General features: G+C 38.6%; 1 non-coding gene across 1 annotated transcript; it reads left to right on the forward strand.

The window, feature by feature from the left end:
- The first annotated feature begins 227 nt into the window (after window positions 1–227).
- TRNAV-UAC (transfer RNA valine (anticodon UAC)) lies at window positions 228–299 on the forward strand. Its single transcript has one exon. It is a non-coding gene; the product is annotated as a tRNA-Val (tRNA).
- The last annotated feature ends 12,006 nt before the right edge of the window (window positions 300–12,305 follow it).

Raw genomic sequence — 12,305 nt, forward strand, 5'->3', positions numbered from 1 at the left:
TCACTTCTAATTGAGTATTCAACTAAACATATTGATTCTCTTATACATAACTATTTTTCCCTCCACCCAATTTTCATAACTTCAATAACCATTAGGTAGGGAACTACATCTTCGATGTTGCTTTGCTTGTTTAGCAAAATATTGTTAAGACTTTAATTTATTGAAAGTTGTAGAATTTACAATTTATAAAGTTTCAAGGTCTAATTTTAAAAAATATAATTCTTTAAAGGGTGCTAGCTCAATGGAAGAGCACCTGCTTTACAAGCAGGAGGTTGGTGGTTCGATTCCATCGTGCCCTAACATCCATATGGAATGGAAATGATTGATTTTTGGTGATAGAGGCTCTTTTGACCATCACCAATGAGCTTTGGCGACATTTTTCGACCCTCACCAAAAATATGAAATGGTGATGGTCAACGAATGCCACCATATATACGCATCAATAGTGATGACCCTCAAAGGTCCGTAACCATAAATCATTGTTGTTGATATGAAATGGTGATGGTCATTGTCCGTTATTATAGTCATTATTCGTGATGTACATTGAATGTCACCACAACACCTATACTTCTAGCAATGCGGATTTTGGTGATTGTCAATGAACGTTACCATATATATGCACCAATAGTGACGGCCATTAAAGATCCATCACAATAAATCATTATTGTTCACATGAAATGCTGACAGTCACTATCCGTCATTATAATCAATATTCATGATGGACCTTGAATGTAACCATAACACCTATACTTTTGGTGACGCCACCTTTGGTGACATTTAGTTTTTGGTGACCGAGGCTATGGTTTGTCACCATTGCTCATATGCAATGGTGACAGTTGCTATCCATCATTATAAATCATTATTGGTGACGAACTCTAAATGTCACTAAAACACCTACACTTTTGGCAATGCCACCTTTGGTGACGTTCAGTTTTTGGTGACAGAGGCTATGGTCCATCACCATTGCTCATATGAAATGGTGACGGTCGTTATCCATCATTATAAATCATTATTGGTGATGGACTTTGTATGTCACTACAACACCTATACTTTTGGCGACGCCACATTTGGTGATGTTTAGTTTTTGGTGACGAATGCTCTTTTGACCATCACCAATGAGCTTATGGTGACATTTTTTGCCCCTCACCAATGTCCTTTTTTCTTGTAGTGCCATCGATGTCAAATGGGGAGAGTATCTTGGTGTTGCTTGATATATCTAACTGATTCTACAGCTTGAAGTGATCAACACCAACATGGTTACCACCAAGTCCAAAGGGGGAGATTATTGGCATTATGGTACATATGTTGTCCTTGATGGCAACCCACACAAAGGTCAGTTCAGAATTGATAGGGAAACTCACATTGTAACAGGTCAATTCAAAGGTAACAGAGTAATGGCACAGAAGAGCAGGATGATGGAACAAAGGATTACAGATCAAAATCAAGCAATTGAAGAAAAATAATGTTTTAAGTTGTATACGTTGGTTCACCTAGTCCAAGTAGCATATACAAGAAGGTTCACAGAACGAAAGAAGCATATATGTATGCACGCACTTTCACAAGAGGAAAAGCATGTATGGGATGGAAAATTAAGGTTAAAGAATACCAAGGGTCCATACCATGGTATTAGCACACAATATTGAGTGGAATAATTGTTACTAGATCCCATCTAAGAATACCACAGGTTCTAAGTGTTGTTTTGTTCCGAGGTATTGAAAAAGGATCTAAGTATATCAAAGGGCTAGGAGTGCAAGTCAAAAGGATTTTCATGAATACTTCTATATGAAGTATATTTTGGGTTGTAAGGACTATGGATATGATATGAAATATCTTGTGCACCCTTGGATACAATGTTGTATCAGGATCATCAGACTTAAAATGACTTATCATTGTATGATCTGATAATGGATAGTCTAGATCTGATTGCTAATTCATGTTTTATCCTTTATATTCTATTTTCTGGGTATATCGAAAGTCTAGAATAGTTGCGAAGTTATATTTTATTATTTGTAGATCTATACGCAGGTTAGCCTTGGTGAATGCATGTATACACGCTGGTTTGACACTTTCAAGTAGCATATGTGGAAGAAAATCTTGTTTTTCAGAGATGACGGATCTATCTGATCAATGTTGTTGTTTCACTGTTGTTTGTTAATGATGTCTTCACTAGATATGAAAGTAAAACGGATTTTATAAGGAGATTGAGTCTGGTTGATTGATTGATTGAGTAAGAAGGGTGATATTTGCCACTATCTGTTTAGAACTCTGTAATATGATAGTAGATCTTCATAATGTATCTAGTTAGTACATTTTTTGGTTTAGAAGTTTGATGATTCAATATCTTTAAAGGTATACGCAGGTTGGGTTGTAGAAAGTGGTGTATACATGTAGGTTGGCTTCATTGAAATACCATATACATTCTGACATATGATTTTTGAGGCTATAGTTGGTTCTGGTTATTGATGCAGTATTTTGGGTTCAGCTTTATGTTCTGGTGACAGTGATCTGATTTGATTGACTGATTGTTGATATATTATATTTAATGGTTGTATTGCACTGATGATTGATTTTGAGCTTCAATGTTACTAATAAGTCTAGTATGAAAATTTGATGAAATGTGGCCTACATATTGTGTTGTTGTGTACCAGGAGTATCTAATCTTAAAATTTATGAAACATGGTCCAGGAGGAAGAGTGAAGGTAGTAGCCCTCTATAGGTCGGTACCTATGTACTTGTAAATGTATCAACCAGTACAAGAGCTAGGGGGTTGAAGCTCCCTTCCAGTAGAAGCTGGAAAACAAATGAAGAATGTAGCCTTCAACAAGTAGATGCCTGCATATTTGAAAATTTTTGCACCAGTACAAAACTTGTAAACTTTTTTATTATAAGAAGATTGAAGACTGAGACGACAACAACGGTGGTTTTTTCCCACATTGGGTTTCCACTTGAAAAATCTTGGTGTTCATGTGTGCTTCTTATGTGTGTTGATTTATTTTGTGCTTACTGCATCTATTTACTACTTATTAAATGCATCACACTCTGATTTAAGATAATGAATCAGTTGTTTATCAAAGTGTATTATCTATATGCTAGTTTCATTCTTTATAGGTGCGGACATACGCTGGTTGGTTTCAGTAAAATAGCGTATACATTTTGAAAAGGAAAATCTTTATTATGAAAGTTTAAAATATTAATTCACCCCCCCCCCTCTTAGTATTTTTCCCAACAAACCATAACCCCAGGAGATGGAATGCCAACAGTTTGTGGGCCTCGTTGGGGTTAGTTGGGCAGTCAACTTCCCAGGGTCGTAACTTGGTCATATTATCTACGTTTGGCACGTAAGCTACCTTGTTGGAAACATATCTCCAGATACTACAGGATTTGTGGGAGGCCCCTGCCTATGGCTATGGGCCTACTACAGGCCTAAAGAAAATGTCGTTTATGGGGTCAAAACTTCTCAAGAAGTTCAGGACCCAAAAAATTGCTAAAAATAGTAAATGCTACAATTAAGAAGAAAACAGATTAAACAGACTAGAGTTATAGGTGGAACAGGTGGTTGGCCATCAATATCCACTTGGATTGGTCCTCCCTCCTTAGGAGGAAATGGTCCCCATTATGTGCAGAGCATTCGTCTAGTGAGGAAATTTCAAATGAACCTAGTCCTTAGTGAACCACTTGCCCTGGTGAAGGAGTTGGCCTACATTGACAACTTGATATAGCTAGATCCTATATTGGCAAGTGTTATTTATTTATGTTTCCATGATCTGATCAGTTGTGGCTTGTTCCATGCATTCTGGGTTTAGCTCTGTTGGTGTGATTTGTTTTGCAATGTCCAACAATGGTAGAAAGTATGGCCTAAGGTGGTCTACATTGAACACTAGGTGGAGACCAAGGAATGGTGGAATGATGAGCTCAAAGGAAATTTCCTCTATAACCTTGGTGATGGTGTATGGTCCATATTGGAGCAGGAAAAGCTTGCAGTGGGGTCCAGCGAGGCACTCCTTTTGGAAATGTAGCCAAACTTTGTTGCCCACCTGGAACTTGTTCGACACTTGATGTTGATCATGGAACTACTTGTACTCAGCATTGGTTTTATCCAATATATCATGGACCTGCTAGCGAATGTGGTGAATGCGCTCAATGAAGTTTTTATCCCTGTCGACTTCGAACTAGAGGTGAGCCTATTCTTCCTAAGTAGCTACAAATGGTATGGCCACATTAATGCGACATAATGGTTGAAATCCCAGCCCCACCTAAAAGAGGCTATGGCCCGTTGAGGTGTGGAGCGCTTTGTTGTAGTTATACTAGACATAGGGGAGGTTGTGATATGATGTGTGTGGATGCTTTGAGTTGTACATGCGTAGAATGTGTATGATCATCGTATTGACAAACTTTGTTTGGCCATCATTTTGGGAGTGGAAAGTTGTGGAATTAGTAAGTTTGGTATCCAACATCGACTAGAGGCTTGACCAAAATGAAATTAGGAATCCACTATCCTAATCTAAGAAAATGGAATGTGGGATCTAGAAGTCTACCCATACTCTCTAAAAGAAGATCTTAGCAGTGGCCTCTATTGTGATACTCTTCTTGTGGGTTGCCATAATGGCCATCTTAGATAATATGTCGACGAACATGAAAATGCAATCATTGTCGTGCTTAGTAGAAGGAAGGCCTAACATGTAATCCATGGATATGGATTCCCAAGGTCGACTAGGAGTAGGAATAGGAGTATATAAGACTTGCTCCTTGATGGTTGGTTTGGAAATGGCGTAGGCAATGCAGGATTTAATGTATCTCCCAACAACCTGATGAAGTTTCAGCTAATAAAAATACTTCTGCAATACTACCACTATTTTCTCTACTCCAAAATTTCCAGCAAACCAACTATAGTGCACCTCTGAAATTATCTTGGCATGCTCACTTAAAGGAACATATATGTGTCCCAAGTGGAATAACATTGCATCCTGGAGGTAAAAATTTGGAACTTTCTTACCTTTTAGAAGTGTCTGGTATGTGCTACCGAATTCTAGATCACTCTTGTAAAGATGCGGCCACCCTGAAGTCTCATGCCCACAGGAGTCGGGCACAGTGATCAGCGCCATGACTAGTGGTCAACTAAGTTAGTCTGCAACATTATTGTTGTTTCCCTTCTTGTACTTAATGTTAAGATGTAATTGTTTCAAGTATGTGGATCATTTATCATGGAGATCGTTGTGGAACTTCCCTTGTGTTTGTATGAACTATAGGGGTCGGTGGTCTGTGTGGAGGAGAGTTTCCTTCCCCATAATGTAATCCTTCCATTGAGGGCAGGCCCGCATAATGGAATAGATTTCTATGTCGTAGGTGTGATAATTATCAGCTTTGTTTGAAAGTGTATCACTGCGGTAAGCCAAAAAATTCCCCTTCTGAGTAAGAATTACACCAATAGCATAGTCGGAGGCATCTGTCTCTGTTGACACCTAATCCTTGTGATTGGGTGAATTTATGTGAATAGATAAATAAGAAATATGAACAGTCATCAGGAGATGAACTAAATATTCTCGCCCTCATGTATATAATGAAGACCTACCCGATGGAATAGAACATGAATCATTTTTTGCCTTATGGAGTTACTGCCTTGCCTGACATGGTATTAGAGCCAGCTCCTTTTTTAGCTCTTATGTCCCTTGTAACTCCCTAGTCTACTCTCCATATAGCTGCACTGCTCCTCCATATAATTAGCTACTCCTGACACTGCCTGCGCCCTCTGTCTGCCATATTCCATATATTCAGACTTGCCTCCTCCACAGTCACTGCCAGGTCTAAACGTTGCATTACCTGTGCTCTCGCTCTCTGGACTGTCCATAAACATTTCATACAAAGCGCTGCTTCATAAACATTGGTGCCAGTGGCCTAATTTTTTATTGGCCTGAATGCTGAGTAGCATCATCATTATGGAATTCCATTTTTCCATGCGATTCTGATTACTCGCTATGTCTGATACGTTCAAACCCCGCGTGCCCTCCATTACCGACAAAATACTCTCTATTTGCCTTGTTGTGGCATTTTGCACTCGATTTTGAGAAGACAAGTAGCCTGACAATGTGTATGCCAATGTTTATGTTATTTCTCATATTTATGTCTAAACAGAGCAGCCAAATGTGAGGATAAGGCTGCAAAAAATTCAACTTTAAAAAAAAAATTCGCACAATAGATTTTCTAATTTGGCAATCACCTCGATTTCCTGAGTTGAACGTTGGACGCTGAAGAGTTGAACGTTGGAAGAGTTGAACTGGATGCTGAAGAGTTGAACACTGGACGCTGATAGAGTTGAATGTTGGAAGAAGTTGAACGGTGATACAAAGCACTGCTCCATATACGCAGTTGATTGGCCCGGAAAGGGTTGTTTTTTGGTAATCTTTGCACTTTCGAATAAATGCTCCGGTATTTTTTAATGCTGGCTGATAGAATGCTATTGTGTGAATGATGCTTTGAGGTTTTTCACATTACGATTGCCTATTGGTTCTTGTCTGAGGGGCGGAAGAGGGATACCCAAGTCATGTTACCACTACGCCATGCGGGTAAACCCACAACCTCATCTTTGACAGCACACTATTTCACTTCCTTAGCTCCGGGGTTCCGAGCTGATGCGTGGAGGCACCATGAAACACTTGAAGTGAAAATTTTGATAATGCCTTTTTCTATTAGAGTTTCACTATAAACACATGCTTCGATGTTCGTTCATTTGTGCGATTGGTTTTCATAATTAGTTACATTTTGTGGGCCTCATCTATTCAATTTTCCAAGGAGGTATCAAAGCTCAGGATCTCTTATCAGGAATATAGACTCGTTTTCTCATTTTCATGTGAGTGCACCGGCCGAGAATGCCAACTGTGCCTTACAACCGATGCTCACCATCCCCTGGTGATTGAGAAGATGTAAATGTACCTTTGTTGGAGTGCTGTCCAGTTGAATACACTGTGTAGTTTTGTATATTTACAGAGTTTTGTGTATTGACACTATATTTTTCTTTCCCATTAAGAGTAAAATTTTGCAGTAGAAGTTTTTTTTGTACAGAATGCATTCAATCATATCCATGGTGGGAATAGTTCTCACTAGCAAGGAGAACTATCCTGAATGGTCCTGGATGATAAAACACACCCTCATTTTCAATGAGTTGTGGAAAGGAGTGTGTGTCAGAGATGGAGACAATGAACCAGTACAGCCTACCTCAGACAAAGAGCTTGTCATTTGGGAAAACAAGGACAGCAAGGCTTATCCATTAATCGCAACATCTATAAATGAAGAGGTGAGTCGCCATATTTCATCATATTCAACTGTGTTTGAAGCCTTACAAAAGCTTAAAGAACTCTATGACTCACATTCTGCACTTGAAGTTGTTCAACTCATGATTAAACTCTTGAACTACAAAATAATGATCCTCTTGCTCTTGCATCTGAAGTAAAGTCTATAATGCATGATATAAAATCCACTAAGGTTGAATTGGATATTCCTCTTATCACTTTTCTCAAGGCACTTTATCCTACTTACTCCAATTATCTTGAGTCATTGCAAGTAAATGGAAATCTCAAAGATATAACCTTTGACTCTCTTGTGAAAACGTTTGTTGAAAGAGAGAAAGCTTTTGGAAAGAAGACAACCCCTGAATCATTTGAAGAGGCTGTGTGCCTTGATCATAAAGAAAAGAATCCTGCTCAAGATTCTTCAAGAGGAAGAGGTGGTCGAAGAGGAAGAGGAAGATATTTCAGAGGCAGGGGGGGCAGACACTCTTAAGGAGAAAAGTCAAATTTTCACTGCATATGCTGCAAAAGAAATGGATCACATGATGCCTCTACATGCAAGCTACCATGGGAAAAAATTGAGCAGAAAAGAAACCAATAGAAACGTAAAACTGATGATACAAACAAAGGTAAAGCACCTAAATCCACTCACTATGTTGTGGCACAATGTAACATTGGAGTAAATGAAGATTTATTTAATGCTTCACTTGCTTCTTGGAAAAATGATTGGTTGCTTGATTCAGGAGAAACCTGCCACATGACTCATAGAAAAAAAATTTTGAAGATTTGACTGACAATTTTGATGGAGCAGTATACTTTGCAGACCAATCAAAAATCAAGCCATCAGGGCTTGGCACAATCAGGCATAAATTGCCTGGTCTTCCAGACTTTCTTCTCCACCATGTTCTATATCTCCCATAGCTGAAGAGAAACTTGTTGTCCTTGGTTCACATCCGCCAACAAGGTCACTCCATTCATATGTTTGATGGCAAGATTGAGGTGACAAAAGCATCTGACCACTCACCTGTCATGAGGGGAATAGAACAAGAAAGGCTTCTCAAGCTGCAAGGAACCTCTGCTTGTGCACAACATTTCTCATAGAATTCTCATCATGAAGAAGGTACTCTTTCATCAAGTTTATTATGGCATGCTAGATTTGGACATTTAAACTATGACAGTCTCCGCTTGTTGAAGAAAAATGGTGTTGCTGGTTTGCCTACAATTCCTAGGAAACTTAAGCAATGTGATGCTTGCATTCTAGGAAAGCATAGCAAACAATCTTTTCATGATTCACATTCAAGAGCACATAGAAAACTTGAACTCATTCATTCAGATTTATGTGGTCCAATGCCTGTTCCTTCTGCAATTGGAAATAAATATATCATGACATTTATTGATGACTACACCAGAATGTGTTGGGTTTATTTATTGAAGAACAAATCTGATGCTTTTCAAACATTCAATAATTTTCATAAATGGATTGAAAATGATGCACAATCTCATATTGGGTCTATTCGCACTGATAATGGAAAAGAATACACATCAAATGAATTTGAAAACTATCTTCGCCAACATGGGATCAAACATCAAACAATTGTGCCTTATAATCCCCAACAGAATGGTGTAGCTGAAAGGATGAATAGGACAATCTTAAATATGGTACGATCCATGCTCTTCTTCAAGAATGTAAAGATAATGTTTTGGGTTGATGCTGTTGTATGTGCTGCATATATAAAGAATATATGTCCTTCTAATGCTATAAGAAACAAGACCCCTTATGAGATGTGGTATGGATATGTTCCTTTGGTAAAGCATCTCAGGGTCTTTGGTTCCACCTATTATACCTCGATACCAAAGGTACATAGAAACAAAATTGGTGCTAGAAGTCGTAAGTGTATCTTTCTGGGGTATTCAAACACCTCCAAAGCATATCGCCTCTATGATGAAGTAAATAAGAAGTTTGTTGTATCTAGAGATGTAATTTTTCTTGAATCATCCAAAACTGACAGTGTTGTTGAGCAGCAACTTGATCGCTTGGATAGATCTGCAAAAGCAAAATCATTTCAAGAATTTGATAATCAGATTCCACATCTTGAAGGGGGGATTCCTATACTAGATCAACATGTGGAATCTTTTTCTGAAGAACACTCTCCCCCGCATGAAACTCCAACAATGGATGATGCTTCAAGTGATGTGATTGATAGAATTGGGAGACTCAATCTTGATTCAGTCCCAACTCAATCAATGAAGCAGCCTGGACCATCTAAGAAAGGTCCCCCAAAGTGGCTGACAAAGACACTTGAAAGTGTTCATCCTGATGAAGTTGGAAAGACAGGAACTAGAAATTCAAACTGGAAAAATGGAGGTGATGTGAATGACTCTAATTCACCTGTTGATATGGATGTTTCTTATGATTGTGAATTGAACTTGTCTACAGATTTTGAACCAACTTCCTTCAAAGAAGTTGCTACTCATGATGAATGGAAAGAAGCAATGCAAAAGGAGTATGATGCCCTCATAAATAACGACACTTGGAAGCTGGTTGATCCCCCATTAGGAACCAAACCAATTGGTTGCAAGTGGGTCTACAAGAACAAGTATAAAGCTGATGGCTCACTTGACAAGCACAAAGCTAGGCTTGTGGCAAAAGGTTTTGCACAAAAGGAAGGGGTCGATTATGAGGAGACTTTTTCCCCCACAGCAAAATGGGCTACCATCCAGACACTCTTTGCACTAGTAGCTTAGAAAGGTTGGAAAGTCCACCAAATGGATGTAAAAACTGCTTTCTTAAATGGAGATCTAAAAGAGAATGTTTTTATGTCCTAGCCAGAAGGATTTGCTGTGAAAGGACATGAACATAAAGTATGCAAACTGGTGAAGTCCTTGTATGGCCTCAAACAAGCACCGCGAGCCTGGTATGAAAAACTAACTGAGCATCTTTTGAAACTCAATTTCAAACATTATGATCTTGATGATGCAACTTTATTTGTCAAGAAAGTTGGCAAAGCAGTTGTATATCTTGTGCTATATGTAGATGATCTTTTGATGACAGGAAAAGATGAAAGCTACATTGCATCCATAAAGAAGGAATTGGGGAAAAGTTTTGAAATGACTGATTTGCGCTACGTTCATTACTATCTTGGAATTGAAGTAACCCAACATCCGAAGTCAATATTTCTTTCTCAAAAGAAATAAATTGGAGATTTTTTGAACAGATTTGGCATGACAGAGTGCAATCCTCTTACTAATCCAATGGAACAAAACTTAAATCTCATATCTATTGAAGGAAAATAATTTGAGGATGCAACAAAGTATAGATAGCTTGTAGGAAGTCTCAACTACCTCACTACTACCAGACCAGACATTTTGTTTGTTGTTGGAACCCTCTCCAGGTTTATGCAAAAGCCTTGTGAGGGACGTTGGTCTGCTGCAAAAAGAGTTCTAAGGTACTTGAAGGGAACTCAAGACTTTGGAATCAAGTATACACAGGTGGACGACTTTAGCTTGATTGGATACTTTGATTCAGACTTCGATGGAGACAAAGAAACTGGGGTATCAACTTCAGGATATGCTATGGCCCTTGGATCAAGAGCTATCTCCTGGAGATCACGCAAACAATTAGTTCCAGCAAATTCAACAACAGAAGCAGAATACATGGCAACAACTGAAGCAACAAAATAAATTGTGTGGCTCAGGAAAATTCTTGAAGATTTGCAGGTAAAACAAGTAAAATCAACTCCATTCATGATTGACAATACCTCTGCAATAAACTTTGCCAAGAACCCAAAGTTCCATGATCAAACGAAGCACATCAATACTAAATATCATCTGATTTGACATCATGTTGAGGCCAAAACAATCCATCTCCATCATTGTTCCACAAATGAGAAAATTGCAAACATCTTCACCAAAGCGCTTGGAAGAGAAAAGATTGAACGATTCAGAATGATGCTTGGACTCACCAACATCCCTTCAGATTAAGGGGGGGAATGTTGACACCTAATCCTTGTGATTGGGTGAATTTATGTAAATAGATAAATAAGAAATATGAACAGTCATCGGGAGATGAACTGAACAGTCTCTCCCTCATGTATATAATGAAGACTTACCTGTTGGAATAGAATGTGAATCATTTTTTACCTTATGGAGTTACTGCATGGTCTGACAGTCTTAATCTCAAATGGTTGTTACAGGTCTGGTAATGTGAGAACTGGTGCAGAGAAGAGGCACTGCTTCAAATCAACAAACACATTCTATTCATTTTTGAACCAAAAGAACTTTCCTTTCACTCCACCCTTGGTGATTTGACTTAAAGGCCAAGTGATATGAGAGAACCCCAACATGAACTTCCGGTAGAAATTAACAAGGCCCAAAAAGTTGCGGAGCTCTATTAGAGTGGTTGGGGCTGGCCAATCCTGAATGACTTTTATCTTGGTTGGGTCTGTTAGAGCCTAAATCTACCTCAAGCTGAGAAAGGTAGCATCTAGGACAACATCAAACCATGCTTAACCTGGTAACTAGCCCTACCAGGTCGGGAGAGGGATCTCTCTGGGTCAATCTCAGCAAAATATGATCACTAAAGGCTTGAGATGACTGATATAACTACTGATCTTAGGCTAGCTATGTGTGCAAAATATTTTGATTGAAAAAATTATTATTTTGTTGGCTCAAATGGAAAAGCAATTTTTGGGTGCGGGGAATGAGGCTCAGTCTTGCAGAGATCTCAATGGGGCAAGGTAGGCAACTGATTTTGGCACTTCAAATCAAATGAGGTGGAGGGATTAGATAGGTGAGGAGTTGAAGAGGGCAAGAGAAGCCATGGATCCTCTCCAAACAGCTGAAAACATCAAGAAACTAAAGCAAACCTCAAGTAGAGCACTGCAATTTCAATGGATTCTACTTTCACTCTTGTTTGATTTAGTTAGGAAGAAACAAGATAGATAATGTCATACATAACACATAAGTAAATTCACAATTATAAAAAAGTATTGTACCAAAACAAAATACCACAGGGATCCCAAAGAG

This window comes from Pinus tabuliformis, chromosome 6, assembly GCF_031772625.1.
Source record: "Pinus tabuliformis cultivar Carrire ecotype Pingquan chromosome 6, CPIR1, whole genome shotgun sequence".
Taxonomy (NCBI): domain Eukaryota; kingdom Viridiplantae; phylum Streptophyta; class Pinopsida; order Pinales; family Pinaceae; genus Pinus; species Pinus tabuliformis.